Raw genomic sequence first — 16,231 nt, 5'->3', positions numbered from 1 at the left:
ACTGTACAGAAATAGAAGTATATAGAGAACAGAGTGCTCTGATACAAGAGCGGTTTGTAGAGAAAGGATACCAAAAGAGAGATCTAGAGGAGTTCAGAAAAGCAATAGAGAAAGAGAAAGAAGTATGCACTAGTCATAAAGAAATACCAGTTAAGAAAAAAAAGATTTCAATTTTTCTTTTATCACTCAATTTAACTGCAATGTGGGTCTGATCAAGAATACTATCAAGAAAAATTGGTCTGTCTTAAAAATGTATCCTGTATTAGGGGAAGCTCTCCCATCACATCCAGATTTCATATTTAGGAAGGCACCTAATATTAAGGATCATCTGGTACACAGTTGTCTGCCTATAAGTAAGAAGGGGGATAAAAAACATCTATTTATATGGTATGGCTTCTGTATGCCCTGTAAGAATCGTCAGAAAAAAGACAAAGTACGGAATGTAGCTGAAGTGGTATCCAAAAGTAATGGTGGCAAGTAGAGTTGAGCGAACACCTGGATGTTCGGGTTCGAGAAGTTCAGCCGAACTTCCCGTAAATGTTCGGGTTCGGGATCCGAACCCGAAACGAACTTCGTCCCGAACCCGAACCCCATTGAAGTCAATGGGGACCCGAACTTTTGGGCACTAAAAAGGCTGTAAAACAGCCCAGGAAAGAGCTAGAGGGCTGCAAAAGGCAGCAACATGTAGGTAAATCCCCTGCAAACAAATGTGGATAGGGAAATGAATTAAAATAAAAAAAATAAAAATGAACCAATATCAATTGGACAGAGGTCCCATAGCAGAGAATCTGGCTTCATGTCAGCAGAGAATCAGTCTCTTCATGCCATAGCAAAGAATCTGGCTTCATGTCAGCAGAGAATCAGTCTCTTCATGCCATAGCAGAGAATCTGGCTTCATGTCAGCGCAGAATCAGTCTTCATGTCATAGCAGAGAATCAGGCTTCACGTCACCCACCACTGGAACAGGCCACTGTCACACATTTAGGCCCCGGCACCCAGACAGAGGAGAGCGGTCCCGTAACAGAGAATCTGGCCTTATGTCAGCGCAGAATCTGTCTTCATGTCATAGCAGAGAATCAGGCTTCACGTCACCCACCACTGGAACAGGCCACTGTCACACATTTAGGCCCAGGCACCCAGGCAGAGGAGAGAGGTCCCGTAACAGAGAATCTGGCCTTATGTCAGCGCAGAATCTGTCTTCATGTCATAGCAGAGAATCAGGCATCACGTCACCCACCACTGGATCAGGCCACTGTCACACATTTAGGCCCCGGCACGCAGACAGAGGAGAGAGGTCCCATAACAGAGAATCTGGCCTTATGTCAGCACAGAATCTGTCTTCATGTCATAGCAGAGAATCAGGCTTCACGTCACCCACCACTGGAACAGGCCACTGTCACACATTTAGGCCCAGGCACCCAGGCAGAGGAGAGAGGTCCCATAACAGAGAATCTGGCCTTATGTCAGCACAGAATCTGTCTTCATGTCATAGCAGAGAATCAGGCTTCACGTCACCCACCACTGGAACAGGCCACTGTCACACATTTAGGCCCAGGCACCCAGGCAGAGGAGAGAGGTCCCGTAACAGAGAATCTGGCCTTATGTCAGCACAGAATCAGTCTTCATGTCATAGCAGAGAATCAGGCTTCACGTCACCCACCACTGGATCAGGCCACTGTCACACATTTAGGCCCAGGCAGAGGAGAGAGGTCCCGTAACAGAGAATCTGGCCTTATGTCAGCGCAGAATCTGTCTTCATGTCATAGCAGAGAATCAGGCATCACGTCACCCACCACTGGAACAGGCCACTGTCACACATTTAGGCCCAGGCAGAGGAGAGGGGTCCCGTAACAGAGAATCTGGCCTTATGTCAGCGGAGAATCTGTCTTCATGTCATAGCAGAGAATCAGGCATCACGTCACCCACCACTGGAACAGGCCACTGTCACACATTTAGGCCCAGGCAGAGGAGAGAGGTCCCGTAACAGAGAATCTGGCCTTATGTCAGCGCAGAATCAGTCTTCATGTCATAGCAGAGAATCAGGCTTCACGTCACCCACCACTGGAACAGGCCACTGTCACACATTTAGGCCCAGGCACCCAGGCAGAGGAGAGAGGTCCCGTAACAGAGAATCTGGCCTTATGTCAGCACAGAATCAGTCTTCATGTCATAGCAGAGAATCAGGCATCACGTCACCCACCACTGGAACAGGCCACTGTCACACATTTAGGCCCAGGCAGAGGAGAGAGGTCCCGTAACAGAGAATCTGGCCTTATGTCAGCGCAGAATCAGTCTTCATGTCATAGCAGAGAATCAGGCTTCACGTCACCCACCACTGGAACAGGCCACTGTCACACATTTAGGCCCAGGCACCAAGTCAGTGGTGTAGTACAGTCGATATGAACCACATGAAGTTTCACCAAATATCCAGTCTGCAGGTTTGCAATAGGGTCATACCAATATACAGAAGCTGCAGCAATGATCACTTGTTAAATATAGTTCCATATATTTATAAGCTGTTAGCAGAGAGTCAGGACATGCTAAATAAACCTCTTCAAATGTGCTATTAGATAACTGAGGAAAGTTTTAACAGACAGAGTCTTTACAGTGGACTCTTCCAGAAAGCCCCCTGTGTATTCTGCTACTTGGTTTGGTCTCCTCAGTGCAGACATTTACTGTGAAGGAGGTAGGATCTCTGTCTAAGTTCTCTAAAGCTAAAGTTCATTTATCTATTGTAAAAAGTTATAATATTTACCCATAATAGTTCTGTAGAATGTAAAGAGGTGACTATGTTTTTTAGCAGCCTTTAAACCCTGCAGCACATGCTAGGCTGAGTAGATGTACAGTTAAAGAGACATGTGTTCTTCCTAAAATGGCTGCAAGACATGCTGTATTCCAGGTCACCCTGCTGCAATATCTTTGTAAATGATTTTCTCTTGTTCATTTTTCTGTATGCTTGGTTATATCCTGTAACATGTATGTGGGAATGTAATATAATGACTGCCTGTTATGATATAGGTGGGCTGGTGACCTGGCTGTATACCACATAGTGGCAGTGTTTCCCTGTTGTATTACAGGCTCCAGCCAAGTGCACTACACCTCAATAAAGCTTTAAACCACAGAAGACCTGAGTGTCGTCCCTTAGAGTCCACTTAGAGTTTATGCCTGGAGGAGCTGGTGACCGAGTGAGTGTGAAAGCTGGAGGTGTCGCAGATGGTGCAAGGAAAAGAGGGTTACATTTGGTGCCGTGACTCGGATGTCATCATTCTGCTCAAAGTGACCAGTGAAGATACCTAAAGTCACCAGTGTGCGAGTTCTGAGGTGATTGTGCCACGGCGGAGCTGCTAGGCGGCAGATTGACCTTATTAGCGGTTTATATCCTCTCAGGAATAGAAGATGAGTGGACGAGCCAGAGCCCGTGGAAGAGCACGTGCCAGGGGGCAGCCCAGCCAAGGACAGCCTGGACAGGAGCAAGAGGCTCAAGAACCTAGACGCATTGAAAGACCCCAGCAGCCACCAGCCGAGCCTTTGCTTGTGGGAAGAGGGCGCCAGAGAGGCCCGCCAGTAGTGGAGAGACCTCCGACTGATGTTCTGCAGCTTTCAGCTGGATTTCAGGACATATCCCTCGGAGAACGGGGTGGCCGCAGGCGTGACTTCCATGACCTTGGAGTGAACACCCGGCAGACCATTGAATAGAAATGTGAGACCTGTTTTTTTTTTGCACTGTGTGACAGGTTAAGGTTTAATCTCAGAATCAGACTTCTATCTGCACGGTAGCGTGTGTCTTAGGTTTTTCTGAAGGACACTATCAGTACCTTCAATGTAAGATATCCTTTTTGGGATAGATTTCAAGTAGGCCTCAAATACCAGAAACTAGTTATTTTGAGAATGGCAAATTTGGGAATGGTTTTTCAACCCAGAACAAAAAGTGTGCTTTTACGGTCACTACAAATAACTTGACCAGCTAAAATAGTACAGATTTGGTTAAATAGAGATGTGAGGCCTGTTTTTTTTTGCGCTGTGTGACAGGTATAGGTTTAATCACAGAATGACACTTCTATCAGCACGCTAGCGTGTGTCTTAGGTTTTTCTGAATGACACTATCAATAACTTCAATGTAAGATTTTCTTTTTGGGAGAGATTTCAAGTAGGCCTCAAATACCACAAACTAGTTATTTTCAGAATGGCAAATTTGGGAATGCTTTTTCAACCCAGAACAAAAAGTCTGCTTTTACGGTCACTACAAATAACTTGACCAGCTAAAACTGTGCAGATTTGGTTGAATAGAAATGTCAGGTCTATTTTTTAGGCGCTGGGTGACAGGCTCAACTTGCCCCTGATGTAATATATGGCCAAAAAATAACCAGACTGTTGATGGTTAAATGCACTTCGGTGACACAGGCTCAGCCTGCAGCTGATGTAGGATATAGCACAAAATAACCACACTATCGATGGTTAAATACACTTGGTGATAGCTCGTGCTGGCGCACCACAAGTCACATAATGGCCGCCGATCACCCCAGAAAAAAAGTGATCTAAAAACGCTCTGGGCAGCCTCAAAAAAGTGAGCAAGTCAATAATAGCACTTCAATGATCCACAGCTGCAGATCGATCACAGAATGAAGTCTTTTGGAGGAGTTAATCTGCCTAATCTCGCCCTAACGTCGCAGCTGCCACCTCTCCCTATGCTTGAATCAGCAGAGTGACGTGCAGCGCTACGTGACCCAAGCTTATATAGAGGCTGGGTCACATGCTGCACTGGCCAATCACAGCCATGCCAATAGTAGGCAAGGCTGTGATGGCCTCTTGGTGCAAGTAGTATGACGCTTGTTGATTGGCTGCTTTGCAGCCTTTCAAAAAGCGTCAAGAAAGCGCCGAACACCGAACCCGAACTTTTACGAAAATGTTCGGGTTCGGGTCCGTGTAACGGACACCCCAAAATTCGGTACGAACCCGAACTATACAGTTCGGGTTCGCTCATCCCTAGTGGCAAGTTCAAAATTGAGGGTGATATTACCTTTGAAAACATGGGGGTCGTCCACATGCTGGAGTGCCTGTCCTTGCATGTAGGATGGATCCTGAGAAAATTGAAAACAAGAATATAGGAGCATGTTAGGAATATGAAGAAGGAATTTAAAACCCACAGTGTCTCCGCCCACTTTAAAACAGTGCATAATAAAAATTAGAGATGAGCAAATTTCTAAAAAATTCGATTCGGCTGGTTAGCCGAATTTTCTGAAAAGATTTGCTTCGATCCGAATTTATTTGCGGCAAATCGCATAAAAAAAAGGCTATTTCCGGGCTGCAGAGAACCTTTATAAGGGTGTAGAACTCTGTGCCTTACAGTAACATGCATAGGGAGTTTGCTGTGGTAGTGAAATAATACTGTCACTCAGTATGACATGCAGATAACAGGCGTCACTCTTAGAATCACTGCACACTTCAATTATTTGGGTAGTCACGGTGCCAAAACCGACAAAATAACTCAAGCATGAATTCAGCCTTACAGGTCGATGTTAGCGCCAAGCATAAGCGCACTTCTTTTACACCGTCGCTAGCTGATTCCACATAGATGTAAACAGAACCTGTGCTATTAAATGCTTATACAAGAAAAGCCCCCCCGACAGAGTGGAGAGGGTGTCAACAGTAAGTTTGTTTTGACGAAACTGATTAATTTGCCCTTCCTCTGATCCGTCAGAGCAATAACCCCCAAAAAATGGATCCTGTCAGTGGAGCATACATCTGTACTCAGTCAGAATTTCCTCAATAATCCATCAGTATTGCTAATGCCCAAAAAACAGGAGTGGATCTAAAACAAAGATGACACATGAATGGAATATTTGCATGTCTTCTGGGTTTTTTACCCACTCCTGCTTTTGGCTACCAAATCATAAGCCAATTCAGATGGATCCATACAGGCCTTACAGCTGCTACACAGACAGGATGCGTTGTGTGTCCCATTTCTCCTTCCTTCTGACAGATCTGAAGAAAGGTCAAACAAATGATGATGTCAGCCAGGACGAAAGGCAAAATAGTGGCCCAGTCATGAAGTTGGGAGGGTGGGAACAGCATGAGGAGACCACAGAGTGTGCCAATGACAGGGTCTGGAGGTTGCGGCAGTATCAGGAAGCCACATAGTGGCGCAATGACAGTCTTGAGGTGGTGGCAGCATCAGTAGGCCACAGAGTGGCACAATGACAGAGTCTGGAGGTGGTGGCAGCAGCAGCATCAGGAGAAGGCCACCAAGTGTCACAATAACAGAGTCTGGAGTTTGCAGCAATATGAGGAGACCACTGAGTGGCACAATGACAGAGTCTGGAGGTGGCAGCAGTATTAGGAAGCCACAGAGTGGCACAATGACAGTCTGGAGGTGGTGGCAGCAGCAGCATCAGGAGAAGGCCACCGAGTGACACAATGACAGAGTCTGGAGGTGGCAGCAGCATGAGGAAGCCACTGAGTGGCACAATAACCGAGCGTGGAGGTGGCAGCAGCATGAGGAAGTCACAGAGTGGCACAATGACAGAGTGTGGAGGTGGCAGCAGTATGAGGAGGCAACCAAGTAGCAGCAGTAGCAGCATCAGGAGAAGGCCACAGGGCAGCACAATGACAGAGTGTGGAGGTGGCAGCAGCATCAGGAGGAGGAGACAGGGTGGCACAATGACCAAGTGTGGAGGTGGCGGCAGCATCAGCAGACCACACAGTGGCAAGGTAACATAGTGTGGAGGTGGCGGCAGCATCAGGAGGCCACTGAGTGGCAAGGTGACATAGTGTGAAGGTGGCAGCAGCATGAGGAGGCCACAGCATGAGGAGGCCACAGAGTGGCACAACAACGAGAGATTGTGGAGGTGGCAGCAGCATGAGGAGGCCCCAGAGTAGCTGCTTCAACTATTCATTTATAGAGAATATGGGACAGAACAGAAGGTTAAAATTTCTCAACTTTAAAAAGTGTTGCTTAAAACACGATTTAATAATACACGTTCTCTGGCACAAAAGGCTTGGCAAATTGATTGTCCGTGAATTTCCCTCGAAGATTGGGATAATATAAGTTTACTTTCTCAGAATTTTAATCAAGTTTTGGTTCAATTTAATATTCAATATTTAATTTAAAAAAATATATATAATTAAGTGCTGCCTAAGACAGGAGAGAATCTTCAATCTTCAGTTTTATTCAGCGACGTGTTTCGATGGAGAAAAGCATTCCAAAATACAGGATTAGTCTCCAGGTGGAGAGAAATTGTCAAATTGATGCAAGTGCGGTATCGGTTGCTCATCGACCCAGATACTTCTGGGGGAACCTGCCTGGCATGCACAGGCCTCTAGTAGCTACAGACAATGAGAAGACCACTGAGGAAGGGAGAGCGAATCTACCCCGAAACGCGTATGGTGAAACAAGTGATGTACCTGTACTGAGAAGCCTCCAATAAAACTGTATGGCCATACAGAGAGAAAAAATTTTTTACAGTAAAGGAACAACTACTTTTATCGTCGAAAAGCTGTACCGAAGGAAATTGCGGAACAGAGTGTCAACTCCCGCGATCTTTGGAACTCCCGCGAAATTTGAACCAGCTTGCTGGAAGGAGCGATCAAATAAGCCGGCAGACATTTAAGCTCCACTCAAGCAACAGGGAGACAGCAGACACCAGACGGTAAGCCAAATACCGATTTAAAGTTTACCTCGACTTTAAAAGGAAATACCATAAGAGACTTTTTATTCCAACATTATCAGGATTCCTGTGGACATTTTATGAATACACTACGTTCCCAGGGGAAATACACCTACAACATTTTAAGTGACACTCATTTTCCCAATCTGAGATAGATTCACAGAGGAATTACCTCCCCCTTCACAATAACAGCATATACAAGACCTGGACAATACTTTAAGTTTTTGGTGTGTGATTTATATCAGTGAATTTATCGACTATAGACTAGTATCGAATATTTTATTATCATATATTTTAGCATTCAATACAATATCGACTATACTATTATATCTACTATAGTTTATGTGATTTTAGTTTTTGTATTTCATTGCTATAATACACTGTTTTTATTATTTTTATTACTTGAATTTTATGGGGATTTAATAATAAATATTTTCTGCATATGTCAATTGGGTTGCCAAGTGTATGAGTGCTTGCCCATTTTTCCATTGTTACATTTACTTTTTAACAGAGGGTGGGGTGATTCCCTCTATATGAGCTTGCAGCACCACCCTGTAACTACTAAGGAGTGAGCCACTACAACCCACTACTATTTTCTGAAAGCTTGAAGATAGCTTTGAGCCCAGAAGAGTCGCGAAGTTCATCAAGATACGTCACTAAACATTTTACTGTATATAACCGCAGTGCTGACCGCTGAATAAATTTAGTTTTTCATCCAAAATACTTCAATAAAGATTTTACCGCCTATAACCGTGGCGCTGACCATTGAATAAATTTTGTTTTTCGACTGAAATACTTCAATAAAGATTTTACTGCATATAACCGCAGTGCTGACCACTGAATTAATTTGGTTTCTTGACCGAAATGTTTCAATAAAGATTTTACCACACATAACTGCAGAAGTGAAATGCGTATATATTTTTCGTTTTGGACTGAAATAGGCCACTAAACTTTCACCACAAATAAATGCAACAGTGAAGTGCGTATATTTTTTCTTTTTGTACTGAAATAGGAGACTGAACGCTTTCACCACATTTAACTGCAGAAGTGAAATGCATATATATTTTTCCTTTTTGTACTGAAATAGGCCGCTAAACACTAGGCCACTAGTGTTCTGAAGAGGGAAGGGTGTCTGGTTCATAGGAAAAGGTTAAAAATTGATGGAAACACTAGTGATGAGCGGGAGGTGCCATATTCGATTTCGCGATATTTCGCGAATATTCGCATGAATATTCGTGTTATATTCGTCAAAATCGAATATTCGCAATTATTCCAATTATCGCGAAATTATTTTTTCGCATATTGCGAAAATTTATCTTGATAGTATAAGGCAACGTTCCTATGCTAATGACTATGGCTAGGCTAATATGTGTATTTTACGAAATTTCGTAATATTGCTCTAACTTCGTCTCTTAGAATATTACGAATATTCTAAAAGACGAAGTTAGAGCAATATTAAGAACATTTGCAAAAGTCGAAATTGCGATGCGAGTAATATAACACGAAATAGTCGCATGAAGATTTAAACTTAGCACTGCTATATTCCATATTCTAGCCTAATATGGAATATAGCTGTGCTAAGTTGAAATCGTCATGCGACTATTTAGTGTTATATTACTCGCATCGCAATTTCGACTTTTGCAAATGTTCTTAATATTGCTCTAACTTAGTCTTTTAGAATATTCGTAATATTCTAAAAGACGAAGTTAGAGCAATATTACGAAATTTCGTAAAATACACAGATTGTATTTAAGCTAATATACTGCTATAGTAATAATTTTTAATAGTGTACATGTTTTACAAAACTTAAGTTCAGAAGAGGCAAAAAAAAATTACAGGAAAAAAAAGGGATTATAGCACTATATTAGCTAAATTACAATCTATATGTGTATTTTACGAAATTTCGTAATATTGCTCTAACTTCGTCTTTTAGAATATTCGTAATATTCTAAGAGACGAAATTAGAGCAATATTACGAAATTTCTAAAAGACGAAGTTAGAGCAATATTAAGAACATTTGAAAAAGTCGAAATTGCGATGCGAGTAATATAACACGAAATATTCGCATGAAGATTTCAACTTAGCACTGCTATACTCCATATTCTAGCCTAATATGGAATATAGCAGTGCTAACTTAGCACAGCTATATTCCATATTAGGCTAGAATATGGAGTATAGCACTGCTAAGTTGAAATCTTCATGCGAATATTTCGTGTTATATTACTCGCATCGCAATTGCGACTATTGCGAAATTTCGTAAAATACACATAGATTAGATTGTAATTTAGCTAATATGGAATATAGCAGTAAGTTGAAAACGCCACTGACTGGAGCAGCCAGGAAGCCAGGAATCCAAAGGACAGGTAAGAACAACTTTAGGGAAGTGGGAAAGAAAAAAATATAATAAAAAAAAAAAGAAAAAAAACGAATATTCGATTTCGCGAATATATAGAACGATATTCTAAATATTCGCGAAATCTCGAAATTGCGATATTCGAGAAAAAAAATTCACAATTCGAATATTCGCGCTCAACACTAGGAAACACCACTGAAATGGTTCGGGAACAGCATGGGGAGGATGTCTAGATGCATCTTGGACTCCCAGGTCGCTGCTGGGAATGATGTTGTCCTAGTATTACTACACTTTTACAGACTGACAATAATACGCACGAAACCGAAGATAAAATTGATTTTAGAGGAAAAATTGTTAGGAAACATTTTTTCCTGTATATTTACTTGTATATAAAGTGCAAGTGCTTCCAAAAATTACAAGGAAGAAGCACTCAGATACAACCTGTATATCACATAAAGGAGAGCCTCATTCACATTGTGGTACAATTGTCCTGGTTGTGGGACTACTACACTCAAAGCCTATGCACTAAAGGAAAGGGCTGCCAAAAATTACAAGGAACCGGCACTCCAATACGCCATTTATTACACATAAAGGAGGGCATCATACACACCATTGAAAAATTATGATTGATGGCCTGCTGGTGACCCTCTAAAACATTAGGGATGATGGACTGCTGCTGAGCTGACCATCTAAAAAAAATTGTGGGCGAGGGCCTGCTGCCGAGCTGGCCATCTAAAAAAATTTGTGGGTGAGGGCCTGCTGCCAAGCTGACCATCTAAACAATTTTGTGGGCAAGGGCCTGCTGCCGAGCTGACATCTAAAAAATCTTGTGGGCGAGGGCCTGCTGCCAAGCTGACCATCTAAAAAAAATTGTGGGCGAGGGCCTGCTGCTGAGCTGACAATCTTAAAATTTAGGGGTGAGGGTTTGCTGCTGAGTTGACTCTCTAAAACATTAAGAGCGAACGCAGACTAATAAGCATGTTGATATGATAGAGGAGGATGATGAGAAAAGGGAGATTGAACCATATACCCTTTTTAGTGGTGGAAGGGGTGCATGGGAATACAGTGTATTCAGTACACCATAAAAGCCACATTTAGAGTGCCTTTATGTTCAGGTCGCTTCCTTCTGGTGGAGTAGAGAAGTCAGGGGCCTAGTTAATTTTTATAAGAGTCAACGGTCAGCATTTTCAGTTGACAGGCGGATGCGCTTACCAGTTATTATGCCCCCAGCAGCAGTAAATACACGCTCTGACGCTGGCGGCGGGCAAGGCCAGCACCTCCAATGCATAGAGCACCAGTTCGTGCCACGTGTCCAGCTTGGACACTCAATAGTTGTAAGGCACACAGGGATCACTGAGGACGCTGACATGGTCTGTTACGTACTCCTTCACCATGTTCCAAAATTTTACACTCCTTGTGACACCAGGCCATGTATCAGGTTGAGGGTGCCGGCGGGGTGCCATAAAACTGTCCCAAGCCTTGGAGAGTGTTACCCTGCCTCTGTTGGAACGTCAAGGAACTACGTACTCTGCAGCCAGCGTTGTCAGCTGGAAATTTTTGGAGTAATTTTTTCACAAGGACCTTCTGGTATTGCACCATTTTGCTTGTCCTCTCCACCACAGAAATGAGAGATAAGAAGTTCTCTTTGTAGCGGGTGTTGAGAAGGGTGAACAACCAGTAATCGTTGTTGGCCAACATGCATACAACACGAGGGTCACGGGAAAGGCATCCTAACAAAGTCAGCCATGTGTGCCAGAGTCCCAACAGACAAGACTTCGCTGTCCTCATCAGGAGGATGACTCTCAATCGCCTCATCCTCTTCCTCATCTTCTACCCATCCAAGCTGAACAGATTGAATAAAACTTCCATAAGTACTACCCTCTGTAGCGGAGGCAACCGTCTCCTGCTCCTCCTCCTTATCATCATCCAATTTGCGCTTAGAAGACGAACTGAGGGTGGTCTAGCTATCACCCTGTGTAGTGTCTTCCCCCATTCCCACCTCTTCCTCATGCAAAGCGCCCACCTTAATCGTGAGCAGCGAGCGTTTAAGTAGACACAGAAGTGGGATGGTTACACTGATAATAGCGTTATCGCCGCTCACCATCTCTGTTGATTCCTCAAAGTTGTGTAAAACATCACAGAGTCATAACAAAAAAGCCACTGGAGATAATATGTCCAAATTCATATCACTTTATTATGTATAATATATAGAGAGAAAGGGCAAGATGGAAAAAGTATACAGAAAAGCAAAGGGCATATATTCCACTGGACTGTCATGTATCCCCACAAGGCTGATAAGCACTTATCAGGTACCAGGTCCGTGCTGTGACACACAAACATCCAATGTGCACCAAAGAGGTGTATAGTATAGAGCAGTGATGGCTAACCTTGGCACTCCAGCTGTGGTGAAACTACGACTCCCTGCATGCTCCATTTATTTCTATAGCGTTCTGAGAGCAGCCAAGCAAGGGGGGCATCTTGGGAGTTGTAGTTTTACCACAGCTGGAGTGCCAAGGTTAGCCATCAATGGTATAGAGTATACACACCCCAGTGGGGAATTACATAATATACTGCAATCCATGGCAACCATTAGCAACATAGATATATATAATGCCTGGTACCAAAATATCCAAAGCCTAATCTACACACAGCACACAATAGTATGTCTGTATAGCCTGATCAATAACATAGGCCTAATATAGAAGCTGTACACTCACCTAAAGAATTATTAGGAACACCTGTTCTATTTCTCATTAATGCAATTATCTAGTCCAGTGTTTCCCAACCAGTGTGCCTCCAGCTGTTGCAAAACTACAACTCCCAGCATGCCCGGACAGCCTTTGGCTGTGCGGGCATGCTGGGAGTTGTAGTTTTGCAACAGCTGGAGGCACACTGGTTGGGAAACACTGATCTAGTCAACCAATCACATGGCAGTTGCTTCAATGCATTTAGGGGTGTGGTCCTGGTCAAGACAATCTCCTGAACTCCAAACTGAATGTCAGAATGGGAAAGAAAGGTGATTTAAGCAATTTTGAGCGTGGCATAGTTGTTGGTGCCAGAAGGGCCGGTCTGAGTATTTCACAATCTCATCAGTTACTGGGATTTTCACGCACAACCATTTCTAGGGTTTACAAAGAATGGTGTGAAAAGGGAAAAACATCCAGTATGCGGCAGTCCTGTGGGCAAAAATGCCTTGTGGAGGTCAGAGGAGAATGGGCCGACTGATTCAAGCTGATAGAAGAGCAACGTTGACTGAAATAACCACTGGTTACAACCGAGGTATGCAGCAAAGCATTTGTGAAGCCACAACACGCACAACCTTGAGGCGGATGGGCTACAACAGCAGAAGACCCCACCGGGTACCACTCATCTCCACTACAAATAGGAAAAAGAGGCTACAATTTGCACGAGCTCACCAAAATTGGACTGTTGAAGACTGGAAAAAAGTTGCCTGGTCTGATGAGTCTCGATTTCTGTTGAGACATTCAAATGGTAGAGTCTGAATTTGGCGTAAACAGAATGAGAACATGTATCCATCCTCTGATGGCTACTTCCAGCAGGATAATGCACCATGTCACAAAGCTCGAATCATTTTAAATTGGTTTCTTGAACATGACAATGAGTTCACTGTACTAAAATGGCCCCCACAGTCACCAGATCTTAACCCAATAGAGCATCTTTGGGATGTGGTGGAACGGGAGCTTCATGCCCTGGATGTGAATCCCTCAAATCTCCATCAACTGCAAGATGCTATCCTATCAATATGGGCCAACATTTCTAAAGAATGCTATCAGCACCTTGTTGAATCAATGCCACGTAGAATTAAGGCAGTTCTGAAGGCAAAAGGGGGTCCAACACCGTATTAGTATGGTGTTCCTAATAATTCTTTAGGTGAGTGTATATGGCAGTGTCTATAATGGTGTCTCAATAGACACTTAAGTCCTGGGACGTACCTGAAGACATGACCAAGCCCAGATGGATGTAATAGCCCTAAGCGCAAGACCTCGACGCGCGTTTCACCTCAGTGGCTTCGTCAGGAGGAACGCTGTGCTGTCAACTATAAACAGAGAAGTTTATTGTAAGTTAATAAAACATGACAGAGGTCAGACATCCATGGCCACTCGTCGCTTGTGAAGAGCGGAAGCTGACTGGAAAGGCAACGACCATGTTGCAGCTGGTATTCCACTACTGTCCTCTGCTGCTCACAAAGCCTGGCCAAGATGTGGAACGTCGAGTTCCAGTGCGTGCTCACGTAGCACAACAGTCGTTGAGCTGGCAATTGCAAGCACTGCTGCAGCGTTGCCAGACCGGCGGAAGCTGTCGATTTGCAAAACTGGGCACACATGCGGCGCACCTTCACCAGTACCTCAGGCAAATTGGGGTTGGGTTTGAGAAACCGCTGAACCACTAAGTTGAAAATGTGGACTAGGCATGGTATGTGTGTGAGCTTGCCGAGCTTCAAAGCCGCCACCAAGTTACGGCCATTATCAGACACAACCATGCCTGGTTGTAGGTTAAGTGGCGAGAGCCACAGCTCAGTCTGGTCCCTTATCCCCTGCCACAGCTCTGCGGCGGTGTGCTGTTTGTCACCTAAGCAGATCAGTTTAAGCACGGCCTGTTGCCGCTTCCCCACTGCAGTGCTACACTGCTTCCAGCTACTGACTGATGGCTGACTGGTGCTGCAAGAGGATAATTCTGAGGTGGAAGTGGAGGAGGAGGCGGAGGAGGAGCATGGGGGTTGCAGCCACTATCGTAGGTGGCGGCGGAAACCCTGATGGAGGGCCCACAATCCTTGGCGTTGGTAGCACCTGTGCCATCCCAGCATACGAATCGCTCCCAGCCTCCACAAGGTTCACTCAGTGTGTCGTCAGGGAAATGTAGCATCCCTGGCCAAAAGCACTTGTCCATGTGTCAGTCGTTAAGTGGACCTTCCCAATAACTGCATTGGTCAGGGCACAGGTGATGTTACGGGACACATGCTGGTGGAAGGCTGGGACTGCCCACCGTGAAAAATATTGGCGGCTGGGAACAGAGCACCGCAGGACAGCCGCCGCCATCAGGCGGTGGAAAGCCTCAGTGTCTACAAGCCTAAATGGCAACATTTCCAGGGCCAGCATTTTGGAAAGGTGTGTATTTAGTGCTATGGTCTGTGGGTGGGTGGCTGGGTATTTGCGCTTTCGTTCAAAGGTCTGGTGTATAGACATCTGTACGCTGCGCTGGGACACAGAAGTGGATGTGCTAGCTGATGGTGCTTGCCAAGGTCCAGTTGCATGGCGGGAGGTATCCGGGCCTGTGTCTTGGGGGGATTGGCCAGCACGTAACACAGGTGAAGAGAAGGCAGTGGTGTGACCCGCAGACACTGGTTGTGGACCCAGGCGTTCGGCCCACCTATTAGGGTGCTTTGATGCCATGTGGCGGATCATGCTGGTGGTGGTGAGGTTGCTAGTGTTCACGCCCCTGCTAATTTTGGTACGGTACAGGTTGCAAATGACAATTCTTTTATCGTCCGTACTTTCCTCAAAAAAGTGCCCGACTGCGGAACACCTACCTCTTTGCGAGGGAGATTGCCGCAAGGGGGTGCGCTGGGGAACAGTTTCGGGCCTGTTTGGTGTGGCCCGCCTTCTCCCTTTTGCCACCCCACTGCCTCTTCCAGCCTGTTGCAGTGCTGCAGATCCCTCCCCTCTGTACGGCTCTCCTCCCTCGGCTTACCACCTTCCCAGGTTGGATCAGTGACTTCCTCGTCCAGCACCTACTCTTCCACTTCCTCACTCTGGTCATCCTTCTGACTTGACCTAACAACAGCCTCAGTTATTAACAACTGTGTCTCATCCTCATCATGAACCTCTTGAGACACTAATTGCGGTTGACTTATTGGCAACTGTGTCTCATCATCATCCACCTTGTGAAACACTAATTGCCGTTTCCCACCATCATCTTTTTCTGACTGTGGATGCTCCAGAGTTTGGGAATCAGGGCACAAGATCTCCTCATGTCCCCTTCAAGCGGGCTTGGCGAGAGGCCCAAATTAAGGAATGGCGATGAAAATAGCTCCTTGGAATATCCAAGTGTGTGAGCACTTGTTTGCCAAGACTCTCTATGGTGGGTGGAAGGAGTATCAGGGTGAGGATTCTGTTGACCAGACTCTTGGCTACTGAGACTGGACTTTGTGGAAAACAGGGTGGTGCTTAACCGACTGGAAGCATTATCTGCTGCA

Source organism: Bufo bufo, chromosome 5 (genome assembly GCF_905171765.1).
Source record: "Bufo bufo chromosome 5, aBufBuf1.1, whole genome shotgun sequence".
In the NCBI taxonomy this organism is placed as follows: domain Eukaryota; kingdom Metazoa; phylum Chordata; class Amphibia; order Anura; family Bufonidae; genus Bufo; species Bufo bufo.
This window is presented reverse-complemented; position numbering follows the sequence as displayed.